The following is a 7,305-nucleotide window of genomic DNA, read 5'->3' as shown; positions in this document are numbered from 1 at the left end:
GGGAATTATTGTTTAATGGGTGCAGAGTTTCAGTTCTGTAGAAAAATGTTCTGGAAATGGATGGTGGTGATGGTTGCACAATAAGGTGTATGTACTGAATTCCACTGAATAATACACTTAAAAATAGTTAAGGTGGTAAATTTTGTTACATAAATTTTACTATAATCTTTAAAAATTACCTTTACATATGTTATTTTGCACATATCCAAGTATATTTGCAGGATAAATTCTAAGTTGAATTGCTAGGTCAAAGATATGTGCATTTGAATTTTGATTGCTATTACAAAACTGTCCTTTAAACGAGCTATATAAATTAACTCTATCTTCAGTGATATAGGAAAGACGTTCCCTTTCTCATTAAACCCATTCCAGTTGGGTTTCACACTCATCACTCCAATGAAACTACCCTTACCAAGAACACAAATGACCTCTATGCTGCCTAATCCAGTAGTAAGTGTTCAGACTTCTTACTCTCTCAGGGAAACTTAAATACTTCCTTCACTTGACTTCTGGTCTACCAACTCACACTGATTCCTCCTTCTAAGACTGCTTTGCTAAATGTATCTATACTTTCCTATCTGTAAATTTTGCATGGCTTATTTTCTCAAATTTGCTATTTAAAGTCATATCCTGAAGAGTCTCATTCAGTTCTGTGGTTTTAATACTTCAATGCTGATGAGGTAGGCAATGTAAATATGGTAAAAAATGGAATGTATCTGATATTGACCTTTTTCTTCGTTGCTAGACTCATCTATCCAGCTTTCTACTTGACATTTCCTTTTAGATGTCTAATAAACATCTCAAACATAAAGGACTCTTGATTCCTCCCTGCCCCACCCAGCTCCTCCTCCAGTGTCCTCCATATCCATAAATAGCAACTTCAGTCACCCAGTAACTTGGGCCAAAGTCCTTAGGTTCTAAATCTTAGACTCTTGACTTCTCTGTCTCAAACCCCTTATCCTATGCACTAGCAAATTCTCAAAACACACCATATCTCACCACCTTCACTGAAATACTCTTGGTTCAAGCCACCACCATTCCTCTACTGAATTGCTGTGACAGTTACCTAACTGACCTCCTGGCCTGTGTTCTTGCATTCCTACAGTTTCCTCTCTACTCAGTAGCTAGACAAATATTTTAAAAATATACATGAGATTTTATCACCCCATTGGTTCAAACCATTTGGTTCATCAGACTATGTCTACCTACCCCAATATCTCTTTGAACTTATTTCCTATACTTTCTCCCAAGCTCACGGTATTCTAATTACACTGGGCTTTGTGTTATTCTTCAAACACCAAGAACATTTCCATTTGCTCTTTTCTATTTGTTCCTTCTGCCATTTTTTCAGCACTTTTAAATAGCTAATATCATATCATATTATTTATTTATATGTTTATTTTATTATTTTTGAGAGAGAAAGCATGTGAGCAGGGGAGAGGCAGAGAGAGAGGAGGACAGAGGATCCAAAGTGGGCTCTGTGCTGATAGCAGAGAGCCCAGCGCAAGGCTTGAACTCACAAACTGTGAGATCACGACCTGAACTGAAGTTGGACCCTTAACTGACTGAGCCACCCAGGTGCCCCTCGTATTATTCATTTCTATTTTCATATTTTCAGTTTTCCCTACTAGGATAGGGATATTATCTGTCTTCTTTATTGCTATACCCCCAGTACCTACAACAGCACCTGGAACAGAATAAACAATAAAAAGGTGTCCAGTGAATTCAAATGTGCATGTCTTTATTTTAAAAGTTTCTTATTTTTATTTTTTTAGTTATCTCCACACCCAACATGGGGCTCAAGCTCACAACCCCAAGATTGAGTTGCATGCTCTTCCAACTGAGCCAACCAGGCTCCCCTAAAATGTGCATGTCTTAATCTGTCTTCTGACATGTATTTGACCTCTCCCCTATCTCCACCACCAGTTCTCACTTGCCATGTCTTTTATAGATTAGAATAACACTTATATTTCTCATGATCGCTTTTAGCATGAAACACAATGCTCTGCACTTGTTTCATCTGTTGGTAAAATAGGGATTTGGAGAAAGAAAGAGATGTCAAAAAGATAAAAGACTATTTCTTTTAGTCTTACAGTCTGATAATGTCTTCTAAAAATGTTTGAAATTATAATCAACCCAATTATAAAAATAGTCCAGATTAGCTAGTATAGCTCTAGTATAGTAGCTATTCAGTAATTATAATAGAATAACTGTAATAGAATAGTGTCAGCCTAGTGGCACTTGTCTGAGTATCATTGTAAGTAGTACATGGTGATGTTGGTCTCTCAGTGAAAATCTGACTTCTTCTACCTTCATGCTCTTAGGAATTCCTTCCAAAAATGACTGGGTCAGAGCCATGTAATCCTCTAACAGGAAGTGTCACTGAGTCTGAACATAAGAATGCAGATGAGTTCCCCTCCCCCCACTATTTCTCAGGCATCCAGTCTAGAGTACCCACTTCCCCCTTTATCTGCTTTCTGCCCCCATCCCCATCAAATCTTTCTTGGCAATGACCCAGGAAGCATAACTGACTGTATTGTGTTGAAATTCAGAGAGAGAAACTAAAGATTCTGTATAGATTTTTTAGGAAGATGAAAAAAAAAAAATCAGCCCTTTCCAATTGATTTCGTGATCAGCTAAGAAAGCACTGGTAAATGTCCAAGATTTGCTACATTCTGTTTCTAAATCTATATATTTGCATTTCCAGGTATGCACACTTTAAGTAATTTTGAAGAAAAGATAGATCCAACAATCTTTATTGTTTTTCTGCCAGGATTTCCGTATGAAGCTAAACACTGCCTTTGTGAATGCTATAGGCATACTAAGTTATAGATGTAGTTTGAAGAACTACTACCCCAAATGTTGAAATGCAGGTGTTAAACAGAACTGTGGCATTAGGTAGGAAGCAGGTTGGGGCACAGAAATCAATGGTTAATTAGGTGGAGCTGAGATTAAATAAGGACTTTGGAGCTGTGATATGTGTCTGGGTAAAATGAAGCTGTAAGATCAAGTTCTGCTCTTCCTTAAATAACAGGAAATCCACGACTCCCAAGGCTCAGGATGGTGAGGCTGATCAAGTATTCTTAACTCTGTCCCCAATGGCCAGTTTGGGGCAGGAGAGTGGTGAGGGAGGGGTCACAGTCTTTCACCGTGGCTATGGTGGAGGATCAATTTGTTAGATCACTTCAGCTTGCCTGTTTTCCTAAAAGCAACGAGTGCTAAGATATTAAATTAATTGACAATTGTTGGGGTTGTGGCTATCCTAAAAATGAAGAAAGATTCAGGAGGTAAATGCCAGGCTGGCAGTACAGACAAAAGAAGCAAAAAATTTTAACATTTTGAAGAATAGCTGTCAAGGAGGTGCCAAATAAAGATGTTACTTCCAGACACGGACTTTTACAGTCAAATAAGTAAGTCCACATGCTCTGTATTGGCCAAATTATTTTGCATTTCTTGGCTCTTATTTTGGGGGGAACTACATCTCTCAAGTACATGGTTCCTAAGAGAGCAGCCTATTTAAATAGCTTGGCCTTACACCCTGGTCCGAAAATGAGCCATCAAGGAAAGCTGAAAGATGTGAGACCATGTTTCCTACCGTGAAATACAGCATGAAATAAGTGAAATAAGACAGTTACTATAATTACTTACATTTTGCAAATGATGAAAATGACATTTTCCAGGGGCTAAGGAAGTTTTTTTTCAAGACACACAGTTAGTAGGGGTTGATCCATGAATTCTAATCCCAGCTTGTTTCCCTTTAGGACAAATTCTGGTTGCAGTCAGGGCTCAATACATGCAGGCAATTATTAAAAGAACCCTGGGGCACCTGGGTGGCTTGGTCGGTTAAGCGTCCGACTTCGGCTCAGGTCACGATCTCGCGGTCGGTGGGTTCGAGCCCCGCGTCGGGCTCTGTGCTGACAGCTCAGAGCCTGGAGCCTGTTTCAGATTCTGTGTCTCCCTCTCTCTGTGACCCTCCCCCGTTCATGCTCTGTCTCTCTCTGTCTCAAAAATAAATAAACGTTAAAAAAAATTTTTTTTAAAAGAACCCTGAAAAGGCTGTTTGAGAACGGACTCTGTCAGGTTTTGAACACCATGCTTAGGAGTTTAGACTTCAAATTATGGAAAGTGGAGAAAACTACATAGGTTCTGAGGTGGAAAGTGATATGTTTCAGGTTGTTCTTTGGAAAGATAAACCGGATAGGGATCAGAGAAAGTGCTAATGGTGCTTCCTCCTCTGGCAGTCCACAATACAATAATCCTATTGTATTAATAAATTCTTTATTTAACATAAGCTGGCTGAAGTCACATTTCTGCCATTTGAAACTGAAAAAGTCCTGATTAATAAATCTCAGTTTGCAGATGAAGAAACTTGAAACCATACGGTTTGAATGAATCACAGTTTTCTGGTATTATTGCCAGCACTAGAATGTCTCCATTCCCGGTCTTAAACCAGTCTACTCTGGCATATTAGAGTTTTTACCTTTTCACTCCATGATTTGCCTTGAAGAAATGCTGAACAAACCAATTTTCTTCATGGTGATTTAAGGTGACTTTATGTAAATTAAACACAACTGATATGAATGTGGAACTTAAATGACAGATGCATTTATTAAATGTGTCTAGCGTAAGATCATCCCATATTCCAGACTCAGCCTTGATAAAGCTCTTCAGATTCTGCAGTCTAATGATTTGGAGTTAGGACACAGTATGTGCATATAAATAGTAAGAGAGTTTTAACAACTTTTTTTTAAAAGATTTTATTTTAGGGGCGCCTGGGTGGTTCAGTCGGTTAAGCCTCCAACTTCAGCTCAGGTCACGATCTCGCGGTCCGTGGGTTCGAGCCCCACATCGGGCTCTGGGCTGATGGCTCAGAGCCTGGAGCCTGCTTCTGATTCTGTGTCTCTCTCTCTCTCTGCCCCGCCCCCGTTCATGCTCTGTCTTTCTCTGTCTCAAAAATAAATAAACGTTAAAAAAACAAATTAAAAAAAAAGATTTTATTTTAAGTAATCTATACACCCAACATGGGGCTCAAACTTACAACTCTGAGATCCAGAGTCACACATGCTACTACCGACTGAGCTGGCCAAGCGCCCCAGTTTTAACTCTTGAACAAGATTTTCTCCCTCAAAAGAACTTACTCCTGACCACCACTAACTTTGGAGTCATCTTTAACTCTTGCTGATCTCAGTTCTGCCTCTTGTCAATCCATGGTGGTCCAAATCCATCTTTTTCCTTCACTACCACCTTAATATGGTGCTTTGTTTCCACTCGCCTATATAATTGTAGGGTCTCTTAACTCATTCAGCTGTTGCCACTCTCTTCTACTATCTAATTATATCGTTTCTCACTGCTCATAGAACTGGCCTCTAGCTCCCACACCCACTATCAAGGCTAACTAAAATCTGACTGACATATGTTAGCCTTAATTCTCCAATTGCCCGTAAGCTTCAGCTAAATCAGCGATTAATGCTCAACAATTATCAGCTGTTATTATTTGTTGTTAATCAGATTGTCCTGCTTATTTCTATTCCTCGTGTATTAATGTGACCTCCTTTCAGGCATGAACATTTCCTTGATTCCACTCCTTCCCTACTATGAGGTAATGATTCTCCCCCTCATGTCTCCAGAGTTTTGACACAATGTGAAGAGCTCTCCACAGTTTGCCATGTGTTACTATCATATTTCTACATGACAGAACATTCTTTCCAGAAGTTGAACTCCTTGAGAGTAAAATAAAAAAGGCTTATTCTTTATTGTATATCCACCTTGCACCTTGCACGTAAATATTTGTTTACACTGAATTTGGGACTAAGTTACTGATGATGAAATGAATTCAGAAAAATCTTTTATCTACCCCAAACTGAATGTTTTAAAAAGGCAGAATTTTACTGAAGTGGAAAAAAACAATACATGTAAAATGGTTTCAAATATACACAGGTTCAATGATACTGGTTTTCTGGACACTATTATTTTTTGGTAGGAAACATGATCTTTCATGCTCTCAAGTGATCACTGAGCTCATTAAACTTACTATGAAATTCAGAAAATTCTTTCATAGGTCTATTGATTTCAATTTCATTTATCATGAAATTCAGAGACTTCTGCAAATGCTTTAAAGGCTTAAAAAATTTAAATTCTCACTATGAGTCTCATTTTGGACATTGTTCGTTAGATCCTAATGCCTCACATTGGGAGACATAGCACTGCTTTTAATATTAGCATAAACCTTGAAATTTTTGTAACAGTTTTATGAAGGTTTTAAACTGAAAATTATTTTAGTTGTAGCCAAAATCTCCTACTTTACACAATCACAATTCATATGATTTGTGGAAATCCCATAATTTACACCTCCCCCAAGAGCAAATACATTTTTAATCCTAAATGTCATGCATGCTCTCAATAATCTACTCCCAAGAATGTTCTAGTACCTTGCAACTTATATCCATGAGGAATAGCTGATGTTGGCATGTACTTCCCATGGATGGTATGTGGGAAGAGAATGGTATCTATTGTGCTATGAATTCATAGAGTTAGGTATGAATTTTTTAATGTACATGTTTTTTAATATTTGTAGTGTCGGGACTCAAAAAAATTATTTTACTACATACAGCTGGGGTTTTCCAGGACTAATTCTCCCCCATATATTAAGGATGAGTGTCATCTGGAAAGGAGAGCATTTAATACCTTATCCCCATATTATTTCATTTTAGTCTTAGAGAAGAAGCCTCTTGCTTTGTTAAAAGTCACTAGCTTTATGTGTCATAAGAGATGTTAGAATGTCTTTCTATTCCATGGATGATGTATATTTTCTGAGAGTATTATAGCACAAACATCTTCAATTTACCAGGTCGTCTTTTATTTATTAAAAAAAATGTTTTTAAGTAAGCTCTACACCCAACGTGGAGCTTGAACTGAAAACCTGAGATCAAGAGTCGAATGCTCTCCTGACTGAGCCAGCCAGGCATCCCCCTGGGTTGTACTTTAAATGGTAGGAGTTTTTCCATATAGAAATTCTTTATGTGGGGTGGCCTGAGATCTTGACATCTTGGGGATCTTGGGATTGTGAATTTGAGGCCTACATTGGGCACAGAGCTTACTTAAAAAAAAAAAAGAAAGAAAGGGGCGCCTGGGTGGCGCAGTCGGTTAAGCGTCCGACTTCAGCTAGGTCACGATCTCGCGGTCCGTGAGTTCGAGCCCCGCGTCAGGCTCTGGGCTGATGGCTCGGAGCCTGGAGCCTGTTTCCGATTCTGTGTCTCCCTCTCTCTCTGCCCCTCCCCCGTTCATGCTCTGTCTCTCTCTGTCCCA

The sequence above is a fragment of the Panthera tigris genome, chromosome B2 (assembly GCF_018350195.1).
Source record: "Panthera tigris isolate Pti1 chromosome B2, P.tigris_Pti1_mat1.1, whole genome shotgun sequence".
NCBI lineage: Eukaryota > Metazoa > Chordata > Mammalia > Carnivora > Felidae > Panthera > Panthera tigris.
Note: the sequence above shows the minus strand (reverse complement) of the source record.